General features: G+C 37.7%; 1 long non-coding RNA gene across 1 annotated transcript; it reads left to right on the top strand.

Moving 5' to 3' along the window:
* Nucleotides 1–11011: 11011 nt before the first annotated feature.
* On the top strand, nucleotides 11012–13414 carry LOC132346221 (uncharacterized). Its single transcript, XR_009496008.1, has 2 exons — nucleotides 11012–12666; nucleotides 13217–13414. It is a non-coding gene; the product is annotated as an uncharacterized lncRNA (long non-coding RNA).
* The last annotated feature ends 704 nt before the right edge of the window (nucleotides 13415–14118 follow it).

Genomic DNA, 14118 nt, shown 5'->3' on the forward strand with positions numbered 1-14118 from the left:
GTTCTGACAGCTTGCTTATTTCAAGTACTCTTTCCTTTAATATTTTAACCTCCCATAAACTTAAGACTTTCTTAGATCTCAAAATACATAAAAGGTTATTTCTAATATCTGAAAAAAATACAGTTATTCTTTAAACTATTAATATTCAAAGGAAAACCATGAGGGAAATATTTAGAACTTAAGGGAATGCTCTTTTTTATATAAGTGAGTGAGTGAAAGTCTCTGTCGTATCAGACTCTTTGTAACCCTTTTGTACAATCTTTGTAACTGTAACTGTTTGTAACTCTTTGTACAGTCCATAGAATTCTCCAGGCCAGAATACTGGAGTGGGTAGCCATTCCCTTCTCCAGGGGATCTTCCCAACCCAGGGATCAAACCCAGGTCTCCCACATTGCAGGTGGATTCTTTACCAGCTGAGCCACCAGGGAAGTCTTTATATATATAGGACTTGAATAATAAATATAGATAATTGCACAATAGAATTCAACTAGATGAATCAAGAAAGAAACCTTTATTTCATGTGTGTGTTACCTTAATTTAGATTTTTGAAACCCTTAATTAACTTGAATTCAGTAAAGTGAAATTGTAAGGAACCATCATTTGCTTTCTTAGGATTTCTCTACAAGAAGAAAGACAAATCATAGAAATTGGCAGGCTGCATGGTGATCCAGTTGAGAAAAGAATGTGACTGCACCATACTTCTGCTAAGAGTCTGTGAGTAGCTCTAAAATTCAAACAAGAAAAAGCAGCTCATTTCAAAGACTTTAAAAGGCAACAGAATAATTGCATGATATTTCTTAGGGTCAATGTAGATTAACATTAGTATGTCATATTTTCCCAGTTAAATCTGCAGAGCCACTTTATTGTAATTGTCATCAATGACTCTAAGGCACTGTAACATTTTCAATCATAAAAGGGATTAAAGCAGCAATTTTTACTCTGTTTGCTAAAGTAGGAAATCTACTAGAAAATATTAGAAAGATTATCAGCTACTAGGTTTGAAACAGAAAGGGATTTCATTTGAGTCCCTCTGAAGTCTTCATTATTTAGAAGTTCTTGTTCCTCTAACTTTAGAAAATCACTGCCTTAACTTTCCATTTTGTTTAAGTCTAGGTATTGCTACTTCTAAAATGAATTTCAGTAGCTAAAGGCTTAATCTATTTAGTAATTACTGGAACCATTTCCTGAAATTCTGAAAAAATTAAAAGTTTCAAAATAAGAGTCTTGTGGATTTAATCACCTTTCTGCTCCCAAATTAATTATACATGTAGTCAGGATCAAATGATTGTGTATATACTGTATGTATTTTATTTGTTTGTTTTTACCATTATCAGTGCTAATTCACTCAACAAGGGATATCCCAAATGTGTGGAAAAAGAGCCAGGCATCCCATTCTAGATTTGATGTGGATGACAGGTTTGACAGGAAGAATATGATTTACAGATTGAAGAATAGGATATCAAAGTGAGTAGATATTTTAAAAAACATTTAAAATACACTATATAGAAAGCTGATGAAAATATTGTATTAAAAATAGGAGCTCTCTCTCTAGTTGATTTATGTGGTCTGTATTAGCTTTTTATTTTTTAATTTGAAGAAAATTGCTTTTCAAAATATATCATTATTTTATATTCTATAGTTCTGTGGTAATCTTCTGTTCTCATGGACAAACTCAGTATAAAATGTGAACTTATTGGCAGTAAATTCCATCTTCCTCTTACACCAGAACTATTTAAAACTAACAAATACATTCCAGATTTTAGGTATATGTGCTGTGTGCTTAGTTGCTCAGTCACGTCCGACTCTTTGCAACCCCATGAACTGTAGCCCGCCAGGCCCTTCTGTCCATGGGGATTCTTCAGGCAAGAATATTGGAGTGGGTTGCCATGCCCTCCTTCAGGGGATCTTTCCAACCCAGGGATCAAACCCAGATCTCCCATACTGCAGGCAGATTCTTTACCATCTGAGCTACCAGGGAAGTCCCTGTATACTGAAGTTGGTAGCCTATTCCTTCTCAGGGGGTCTTCCCGACCCAGAAATCAAACTGGGGTCTCCTTCTTTGCAGGCTGAGCTACTAGGGTAGTGGTTATTTTTCCCCACAAATTAATTATTTTTGTAAAGATTCTATAATGTCTCCTTCTTATTGTAAGTATTGTGAAAGCATGCATAGAACCTGGGGGATCTTCCTTCTAATGAAGACCATTTTCTGCTGGTGATTAACTTGGCATCACCAAGCCTTTGGGTTCAGTTTCCTAATCTGGGAATCGAAGGTTTACAATGGCTAGTTGCTAAAGATCCTTTTTATGATTCTATCTATAAGGACAATTATTTTTGAAATTTTCTTTTAAAATAAGAAATGTAGGAAATCTCAGATATTTTAGTGTAAAAACTTCAGAAAATAGGGATCAGGAAGATATTAATGGATGTTACCCTAAGATACACACTTTCATCATAAAAACATTCACCCAGAACTAGGTAAAATGAGTCTCCCAGCCACAGTATCTGTATATTTTGTTTTGTTTTTTTTTCTTGGTTTTAACATGCTTGAATATGCTGTTGTGCCAGCACTAACAAAACGAGTTTTCAAGCAATAATGTATCCTCTAAGGAAAAAATTAAATGCCGATTTTGTCTGTGTAGGAAGTGTGTAGGCAGGATTCTCAACTTTCAGGAAAATTTCTGTCTTCATATAAAGATATTTTTCAGCTACTCTTTGAATTACTTCCCTGAGAACAAAGAAAAGACTATGAAAATGGAGTTGTCACAGGACTTGCTTGACGGCAGGGGTGATCTGTGGCTGCCTCCACCTTTGCTGGAATTGAGAGCAGAATCTGAGAGGAAGACAGAGGTGGTATCACAATAGGGCTAGGGAGGTATTGGGAACAAAACTGCTTCAGAAAATGGCCCAATTGACTGGTTCTGCCCCAAAGACCCCAAATAGCCAAAGCAGTCTTGATAAAAAAGGAACTGGAGGAATCAGGCTCCATGAGGGCTATTAAATTGTTGACACCTGTTGTGAGTTGAATGAGTGCCACCAAAATTTGTCTGTTGAAGTCCTAATGCCTAGCACCTCTGGATATTATTTTATGTGGAGATGGGGTCTTTACAAAGAGTAATTGAGTTCAAGGTCTTTAGAGTGAGCATTAATCCAGTATAACTGGTGTTCCTATAAAAGGGGGAAATTTGGAAACAAAGACATATACGGGGGAATACCATGTGAACTTGAAAAAGACCAAGGAGCAAGGCTTAGAACTGATCTTTCTCTCATACCCCTCAGAAAAAACAACCCTGTCAACATCTTGTTTTTGGATTTCTTTCTTTCTTTCTTTCTTTTTTTTTTTTTTAGTTTTTGGGCTTCTAGCCTCTGGAAGGGGGAGATAAAAGACTCCTGTTGTTAAAGTACTAAGTTTGTGGTACTTTGTTCAGCAGCCCTAGCTAACTAAAACAACACCCAACCTGAATAAATTTTAAGGAATAAGTAAGTAGCAGAAATTGATTTATATGAGTCATTCCACAGAGTAAAGTGAAATTTTGTTTGAAATGGAATTAAGAGTTTTGTGATTTTTATTTGTAGTGAAAAGAATTTTCTAAAAACAATTGCATATATATATTCACACACATATTATTTTAAAAAGTTAAGCTGTACATATAAAAAGTTAAGCAAGAATACACAGAAGAACTGTACAAAAAAGATCTTCACGACCAAAATAATCACGATGGTGTGATCACTCACCTAGAGCCAGACATCCTGGAACGTGAAGTCAAGTGGGCCTTAGAAAGCATCACTACGAACAAAGCTAGCGGAGGTGATGGAATTCAGTTGAGCTATTTCAAATCCTGAAAGATGATGCTGTGAAAGTGCTGCACTCAATATGCCAGCAAATTTGGACAACCCAGCAGTGGCCACAGGACTGGAAAGGTCAGTTTGCATTCCAATCCCAAAGAAAGGCAGTGCCAAAGAGTGCTCAAACTACCGCACAATTGCACTCATCTCACACGCTAGTAAAGTAATGCTCCAAATTCTCCAAGCCAGGCTTCAGCAATACATGAATTGTGAACTTCCAGATGTTCAAGTGGTTTTAGAAAAGGCAGAGGAACCAGAGATCAAATTGCCAATATCCACTGGATCATCAAAAAAGCAAGAGAGTTCCAGAGAAACATCTATTTCTGTTTTATTCACTACGCCAAAGCCTTTGACTGTGTGGATCCCAATAAACTGTGGAAAATTCTGAAAGAGATGGGAATACCAGACCACTTGACCTGCCTCTTGAGAAACCTATATGCAGATCAGGAAGCAACAGTTAGAACTGGACATGGAACAACAGACTCATTGCAAATTGGAAAAGGAATACGTGAAGGCTGTATATTGTCACCCTGCTTATTTAACTTATACGCAGAGTACATCATGAGAAACTCTGGGCTGGAGGAAGCACAAGCTGGAATCAAGATTGCCAGGAGAAATATCAATAACCTCAGATACGCAGGTGACACCACCCTTATGGGAGAAAGTGAAGAGGAACTACAGAACCTCTTGATGAAAGTGAAAGAGGAGACTGAAAAAGTTGGCTTAAAGCTCAACATTCACAAAACGAAGATCGTGGCATCTGGTCCCATCACTTCATGGGAAATAGATGGGGAAACAGTGGAAACACTGGCAGACTTTAATTTTTTAGGCTCCAAAATCACTGCAGATGGTGATTGCAGCCATGAAATTAAAAGACACTTACTCCTTGGAAGGAAAGTTATGACCAACCTAGATAGCATATTCAAAAGCAGAGACATTACTTTGCCAACAAAGGTCCATCTAGTCAAGGCTATGGTTTTTCCAGTGGTCATGTATGGCTGGGAGAGTTGGACGTGAAGAAAGCTGAGCACTGAAGAATTGATGCTTTTGAACTGTGGTGTTGGAGAAGACTCTTGAGAGTCTCTTGGACTGCAAGGAGATCCAATCAGTCCATCCTAAAGGAGACCAGTCCTGGGCATTCATTGGTAGGACTGATGCTAAAGCTGAAACTCCAATATTTGGCCACCTCATGCGAAGAGTTGACTCATTGGAGAAGACCCTGATGCCGGGATGGATTGGGGGCAGGAGGAGAAGGGACGACAGAGGATGAGATGGCTGGATGGCATCACCGACTCAATGGACATGAGTTTGGGTAAACTCTGGGAGTTGGTGATGGACAGAGAGGCCTGGCATGCTGCGATTCATGGGGTCGCAAAGAGTCAGACACGACTGAGTGACTGAACTGAACTGATATATAAATGTACAATATAAAATGAGAGTCATCACTCTTCTTCCTCCAGTTTTAATCACCTGCTTAGTGCTGTTTGAAATCTAGCATTGTGTTTGTACAATGCTGGATTCTTAATATTACAGTGTACAAACTTGAATAAAATTCTAGTCCAAGAGTAGAGTTTTGCTTAAACATCACATTTAGAGTCTGTGCTGTGGGACTATATTGTAAGTTGAGTCTTACACTTCTCTTATTGCAGCACCATGGATAGGCTGTAAAGTAGTTAGGCCTGTTTTTTAAATTCTATCCTATATCACATGTTTAAAGTTTAGTATATTACCAACCAAGGGTGAATTTTTCAGAATCAACTATCATTTGAAGTTTTTCCTGACTTTGTTTTGTTTAGTGCTTAAAACATTGTTATTTTAAGTAGAATAACTGACTACATCTTATTAAAGCTCTTTACTAGGAATCAGTAATAAATAAATGAAATAACAAATCAATACCTACCTTCTATGAAGTTTGAATCAATTATAGCAGAGTGATACCCTTGTGATGGAGAACTCAGTGAATCAGCAGCTCTACTGTGAATCTCCTACTTGATATAATAGTGCAGGGCTTGAGCTGTATGAAAACCTCTGAATAGACAACACAAACATTACAAAGTCCACATAAGAAAGCTCAAAGCTTTGTTGGCAGACATGTCCGAGTCCTCAGCTGATGTTTGTGTACTCATGGTTTGTATGCAGTACCAACAACCTTTCTTGGTATAGTTCCTAAGTTCAAAGCAGAGAAACAGTAGTAAAAAGAGGATGCATTTTACTCCTCCCATGTACAATGACCAGAATCAGAAGGAAAATTTAAGCACTCAATGACTTGCAAGGAATTGCAAACTATGAAATGCTACAGTAAGTTGAACAATTGCCTGGAGTCATTTAATAACAGAGAAAAGAGTTCTTTAGATTTTGAGGTCATTTTTATATTAGAGTGTGACATTATAATTGATGATCAAAGTGGCCTCAAGTCACTGTGAAAAAAATTTTTCTTGTGATCAATATTTCATATTTTAAGGTGGGCACAGGAGCCTGGTAGGCTGCAGTCCATGGGGTCGCTAGGAGTCGGACATGACTGAGTGACTTCACTTTTGCTTTTCACTTTAATGCATTGGAGAAGGAAATGGCAACCCACTCCAGTGTTCTTGCCTGGAGTATCTCAGGGATGGCGGGGCCTGGTGGGCTGCCCTCTATGGGGTCGCACAGAGTCGGACACAACTGAAGCGACATAGCAGCAGCAGCAGCAGCAGCAGCAAGGTGGTAGTTGTTCTGTAGCTGAGTCACGTCTGACTCTGTAACCGTATGGACTGCAGCATGCCAGGCTTCCCTGTTCTTTGCCATCTCCTGGAGCTTGCTCAAACTCATGTCATGTAGAAAGTTGGGTAATATATTTAAGAATAATTTCCATTTAAAATTGTTCAAATATTAAAATGATTTGGCATTTACAGAGGGAATGATTCAGTAATATGAAAAAACTTTGCTGTCTACATAGTTGAGGTTTTATTAGTATACCAATTAAAGTATGTTCTTTGCTTAGATGCCTCTATTTATGATTGTGCTTTAAGTTATTGGACCTTTATATTATATAGAAAGTGTTTACTCCACTGGTTGAAAATAAATAATGAAGTAATACTTTAAATCTTTGTGGAAAGTGTTAGTCACTCAGTCGTGTCTGACTTTGCAACCTCATGGACTGTAGCCTCCCAGGGTCTTCTCCCCATGGGATTTTCCGGGCAAGAATACTGGAGTGGGTTGCTATTTTCTTCTCCAGGGGATCTTCCCAACCTAGAGATTGAACCTAGGTCTCCTGTATTTTGGGCAGATTCTTTACCATTCTTGAGCCACCAGGAAATCTTTGTAGTACTCTTATTTATTTAGGCACATTGAAGCTGTATTGTATCAGAATAAGGGATGCCTACCATATCAGCATATAGGAGAAGTTCACCAAGATCAATGGACTTCAAGTGAAGAGACTTTATTAAATGTACATCTCTCATTGTGGGAGCGCTACAGCTAAAGGAGAAGCAAGAGACCATAAACAAGGTGGTGTATTTAGGCAGTTTTACAGATACCTCCTTTTCCTCAGCATCAGATCAATTGGTGCAGTATTATTCAAATTATATTCAAATAGTCCAATAATGTTGATTTAGGATTGAAAAACAAAGGCCGAGACCATATCAGATGAAGTTCTCAATACTGTAATTAAACGAAGGCAGTATTTGTCATGTTGAACGAAGAAACGATCTTATAAAATTTATTCCAAGTTTTGAACAAGGGGCTTATACTTGCCTGCTCTTTGGTGATTCCATGATAACACATCTAAGTGTTGTTAGGTGCTCCACGCTAACAGAGGAGAACAGCTTATTTACAACAGCCTTGCAGGCAGAGGTCTTTCAAAGTTCATATCATCTTTCCTTCCCAAGGAGCAATTGCTTTGCACATATGCTCTACAAATACCAAATACAAGGAACCTGGTTTTTAATTACAAAGTAAAATATCATTCTAAAGTTGCATAACTGGTGGTTGCCTTTTGCAATGCAATGAACATAAGGAAACCTGACATTAAATCTTTGATGTGTTGCCATGACATTTTCTGAAACTTTATTTTATGCCACTTTTAAGCTGAAAACTATGTTAAATTTGAATTCTTTGGGGGATAATAGAGTGATGCAAAATTATAGAACCTAACTCTGATGTTGGAATGTCTAGGCCCACAGAGTGTATATTTCAGATTTTAGAAAAAAAGTAGATACAGAAATAGAGACACACTGGGGTCTTTATTCTCTCCTTACAGTAGTTCCATGTTTTTCTAGATATAGAGGCCATTTAGTCAGGGAGGGATGTCTCTAGCTTCCCCTTTGCGTGAAGGGAAACATAATAGAGTGGAGAAAAAAACAGTGGCAGTCAGTGTCACCACAGTTGAATGTGCAGGCAGGCCACTGAAACTGAGAGAAATAGCACAGACTGTATAGTGTGTATATAGGTATGTGCAGGTGTGGGGGTGGGGGACTGGTTTCAGGACTTCCTGTGGATAACAAAATCCACAGATGTTCCAGTCCCTTAAGTGAAAGGGTGTACTTCAGTTGGCCCTCTGGATCCACATATTCAACAAAATGCATTATCCCTGGATGAGGGGACCGGCTGTATTCCTCCAGGTTACAGAGTTGCTGGAGGAAGGAGCAGGAGCTATTGTAGGAGGATGTTGCTCTGGTTCTCTCTTCCAAAGTGCCTTTTGGAGTAAATACTATTTGCTTAGCAGGGTTCAGTACCACTGCAAATGTTGGCACGGCTCCATACAAACCAGAGGATATTGAACACTAGTTTTTCCCCTCCCCACATCTGCATTTTCTACACCTGCAACCTTTTTTTGTTCCTTACCCCCCAAAGATCTATGACATTCTGAAAAGTGAACAGGCCAAATCTTAGAACTGGAAGACACTTTTTAAGGCATTATCTGTTCTGTCAATGAGAGAGCAAAAGGTAATTAGGTATCATGATTATAATTTGGGCTTATATAAGTAAAACATAATATAAAAAAGCAGGATCATCCTACTTGAAATGATTTTCAAAGGTTCAGTATGGTCCCAATGCCTTTGACCTCTGAAACCTCCAATACCAGCTAACCACGACACAATAAATTTAGTAAGTGAATTGTAACTATTTTGTAAATTATTGCGAGCAGGGTTGTTACAGAGACTTTAAAAATTGATTGTCTTGTTTTTAAATTTCACACCAGTAGTTCATATATGCACTTTAACTCCAACAGTCAGCTAAATGTCTGGAAATAAATTCTTATTTCTTTCTCCAGCCCCACCTAGATTGTTCTTGCCTTCTCCCTGCCTGTCCTGACCTTCAGAGTGAGTCCAAAAGGTCATTGTCCATGGGCTTATCTTCATGAGACCTCAGTATTATAATTTTCATTGAACTTTTACTCATTTTCTTATATTTCACTGTGCCTAACAGAGTATTCTGCACAGAGTATTGTTAACATTTGCTGACCTCAGTTAACAGCTGCCCTCTTGCCAACCTTAAGATACAGTGTAGAATTTTTTTAGGGTCAGGAACTAAGTCATCTGTTTGTTGGCCTCCTCCTACTCTACAATGATAAAATGCATTCTAAAATAGAGAGATTGAACTGACCTCAGTGCTTTGCTGCTACTGCTACTGCTAAGTCACTTCAGTAGTGTCCGATTCTGTGCGACCCCAAAGACGACAGCCCACCAGGCTCCCCCGTCCCTGGGATTCTCCAGGCGAGAACACTGGAGTGGGTTGCCATTTCCTTCTCCAATGCATGAAAGTGAAAAGTGAAAGGGAAGTCGCTCAGTCGTGTCCGACCCTCAGGGACCCCATGGACTGCAGCCTACCAGGCTCCTCCATCCATGGGATTTTCCAGGCAAGAGTACTGGAGTGGGGTGCCACTGTGCTTTGCTAAGAACTATGTATAACAGTATGCTAAAATTACATACAAAAAACGGAATCACTTTGCTGTACAACTGAATCTAACACAACACTGTAAATCAACTATATTCCAGTGTAAAATAAAAATTAAAAAATTTATTCAATAGGTAACATTCAGATTTTCCTGTATATCAGGCACAGCAAGGTCACTGTGCTGAGACTTTTTGTGTGTGTGTGCTAAGACTTTTATAATCATGATCTTACTTATAGCTCATAATTTTGTTAAAATAGGTGATAACATTACCCCATTGAGACCCAGATTCATTAAGGAATTTGCTTAATGCTGTTCAGCTCATTAATGGCAAAGACTTGAAACCATGCACTTGACTGATTCTGTTGTGCCTATTCAAGCACCCGGAGCAAGTAAAGAAGTAGGAAGTACTGTTAAAGAGTTTTTAGTGCATGGTTGAGCAAACAGGTCATTTTGATCTTTTAATGCTTTTTAAAAAAAAGGATCGTAAATCTAGTAGTACATTTATACTTTTAGGTACATAGCGATGTGTAAGCATGCATGCTTAGTTGCACAGTCAAGTCTGACTCTTTGCAACTCCATAGACTCTAGCCCGCCAGGCTGCTCTGTTCATGGGATTATCCCAGTAAGAATACTGGAGTGGGTTGCTATTTCCTCCTTAAGGGGATCTTCCTGACCCAAGGACCGAACCTGTGTCTCCTGCATTCCAGGCAGATTCTTTACCACAGAGCCACTTGGGAAGGCCCAGCTACATAGAAGCCTTGTAGAAATATTAAGACATCTTCTAAATATGGCGTTTATGGAAACATGATATTTTAATTCAATTTTTAGTCTAAGAATTATGTTTCATTTGTATCAAGTGCTATAATTGACAAAGTATTTTCATATATACTATGTTATTGGATTCTTACAGCAGTTGAGTTCAGAGACTATGTATTATCTGGTTTTACTGCAGAGGATTTGAGTTTAAGAAAGTTGAGATAACTTCCTTCAAATCATACAGCAAGTAAATGTTCTAAAAAGAATTAGTTCTTTTTATCACTATAATGATTCTGGAATATCTCAACATGTATTAATATCTCAACATATATGTGCATTTGTAGTCAAGAGTAACCTACTAAAAGTGATTACAGTTTACTACTACTACTACTACTAACTTTACCATTTGCAATCAAGAATAAACTACTAAAATTTTTTAGTTTACTAATAACAATAATCACCATTTTCACACAGGTTGTACACATGAATTTTCATCCAAACCAGGACCTCCTGAGAATGACAAATGGCAAAGTAATTGGGAAGTTGAGGCAACAGTCATAAATGGGACCAGCTCGAGGAAAGAGGGATGTGTGATTCCCCAGTTGAAACAGTACCTGTCTTGTGCTGTCCTATTCTAAAAAATTTACATGGATTAACTTCCTTAATTCTCTATCCTTATGAGATAGAAATTATACATATTTTTCAGATGAACATTTTCTGATGTGTTTAAGGTCACACAACATTCATGGATTCTTTTCAGTGCCCTGTGCTCTACTGAATCTCTTTGCATGCTTAAAAATAGGGGAAGGGAGAGTCAAGGCCAAAAAAATAAAGACCTGGGGAAAGGCAGGCAATGCTTATGAGAATTTTGTAGTTGAAAGAGCAGCTAGTTGTTTTCTAATGCTAGTGGCAGAGTTGAGGGAATAGTTTGTGGGAAAATGGAAGTGTTAGTTGCTCAGTAGTGTCCTACTCTTCAACTCCATGGACTGTAGCCCGCCAGGTTCCTCTGTCCATTGAATTCTCCAGGCAAGAGTACTGGAGTGGGAAGCCATTCTCTTCTCCAGGGAATCTTACTGACCCAGGGATTGAACCTGAGTCTCCTGAATTGCGGGCAGAATCTTTACCATCTGAGCCACCAGGGAAGCCCATAGTATGGGGGAAGCAGTGGCAATTAACTGAGGAAGTATGGATAATATATCAATAATCTTGCTAGTTACTGTGTTTTTTGTTTGTTTTTTTAAAATTTTTGGCTGTGCTGGGTCCTCACTGCTGCGTGGGCTTTTCTCCAGTTGTAGTGAGCGGGGGCTACTCTCTAGTTGCGGTGGTTGGGCTTTTCATTGCAGTGGCTTCTCTTGTTGTGGTCCCTGGACTCTAGAGCACCAGGCTCAATAGTTGTGGCATACAGGCTTAGTTGTTCTGAGGCATTTGGGATCTTCCCTAATCAGTGATCGAGCCAGTGGCCGCTGCATTGGCAGGCAGATTCTTTACCATTGAGCCACCAGGGAAACCCCTTGCCAGTTATTGTTTTTTAAAAATGATTACACATTTACACACATTAAAGATGGTTTTGATGTACTTGGTGTTCTTGGATAATTATTTAACGACATGTGAACAATTAGGTGAACTCTAAGCAGTTGACTTTGTTTCTAGGTAAGATGGGTGAACCAATCAGGATTAGTTTGTTTTATTAATTGGATCTAGCCTGGGATAGATCCCAGTTTTTGACTGTGGGAAGCCCTCTGGCTTGTCTTGCTTCTGCTGAGGCTAAAGTTTGTTTGTTTTTTCCTAAGTGGGTGTCATCTGTGTGAAGTCCTGGACCCTTTCTCTAACTACATTCCTTTTCTTCTCTGCTCTATCCCCTCTTAGTTTGTTGAGAGAAGTCTATTGGCATTTCACTTCACTTGTCAGGCTGCATATAAAGGCAAAGATTGGAGATCTACAAGTGAAAAGAAATATTTCAACAGACAATGCCTGGTACTTTGAATCTGATCACTTTACAAACAAGCAGTTGCTTTCTCTATTGTACGGATGACCTCATCAGGGAAAGTGGATTAAGCTCTGGATCACTCTACTCAGAGTCATCCTCCAGCACTTCTGAAATCACAGGCCTATTCTTCTGCTCTACTCTTCCCTTAAAAAAACAAGGACAATTCTAAATAACGTTCATCTCATTAATTAAAAAAAACAAATAGGTAAGTATTTATACCCATAGTTAAATGTAAATAATGTTTCATTAAGTATGAATCATTAAGTTGCTTTCACAATGATTTTAGAGCAAACTGTATTTGGGGCAGACATTATGCTAGAAATTCTTTCATGGCTTATTTAATTCTCACAATATTCTAGAACTGCTACCCCCTTTTTAAACATAAGATAAGCACTGGTTAGAAAGATAACATAACTTGCTAAAGATCAACAGTAAAAAAATCTATTTACAGCTAATCAAAATTGGCTTTAACTGAAACAAGGTAGGTTTTTGTATTACAAAGAAGCTAAAGACGTCATATGACATACAGTTGTGTTTCATTATCAGTCATTAACTCCACCGTCTTCCAGATTATCTGGCAAAATATGCCATTTAAAAGATAGGAGCCCACTTTTCCAGAATGACCTGTCTTTTCTATTTTGTTCTTGTTGATCACCTAACAAAATTAAAGAAGAATGTACCTTGTCTCACAACATATTTTAAAACAATATCTTTCACTGTTGTTTTTAATTTTTTTTTCTTTTCTTTTTTTGCAGAACTCTCTTCCTTAAACATCTATTAAAAAAAATTAGCATTTAACAGATGAAGGACTTCACTGGTGGTCCAGTGGTTAAGATTCTGTGCTTCCACTGCAGGGAGCACAGGTATGATCCCTGATTGGGGAACTGAAATCCCACATGCCATAAGACATGGCCAAAAATAAATAAGTAAAATAATAAAATAAATGAAAACAATATACCAGTTGTAAGATCAGTTTATACCGTTTGCTTACTATTAAATCAGTCATGTTAAGAGACTGTTCCTATGAACATTGGTACTCAAAATCAAGAGTTAGAAAAGATTATAAAACAAGAGTTAGAAAAGATAGTTGCAGGCTTATATTGTTTTTACTATCCAATTGTTTTCTGTATTTTTATTTGAAAAGTAAAATTGACTCAAGAAACGTTACAGTTCATACTGTTAAGAATTAGTATCTGAATTTGCACTTTTTATACAGCCAGAATCTCTCTGGAATAAAAAGAAGAAATTCAGGCACATTTATTAATTGTTAAAAAATGACACATTTGCAATAAATTCAAATATCTGTATAGAGGTGTCAAGAAAAAGTGGCTCAAGTGAATGTATTGGTGGTTTCTTATTTGGTATAGAATGTATTTCAGTGTAGTATGGGTTTTCTTTCTAAATTATAAATCTATGTGTTATTGAATGTATTTTTATCATATTTTTTTATTTGAAAGCATATTTTTATAATGACATGTGAGCTCAATGTTTATAAAACAGATGAATCACCAGGAATTTTCAGAAAGTTTGAAAATTATAACCTTAGTTTTCTTTTTACTTATTCAAATTCCAGTGATACCTGTGAATCAAAACTACAAAGCATTTTATCATCTATATTTAGTCATTTTCATAGAGTTTGGTGTGAGGCACATGTGAA

Source organism: Bos taurus, chromosome 9, assembly GCF_002263795.3.
Source record: "Bos taurus isolate L1 Dominette 01449 registration number 42190680 breed Hereford chromosome 9, ARS-UCD2.0, whole genome shotgun sequence".
NCBI lineage: Eukaryota > Metazoa > Chordata > Mammalia > Artiodactyla > Bovidae > Bos > Bos taurus.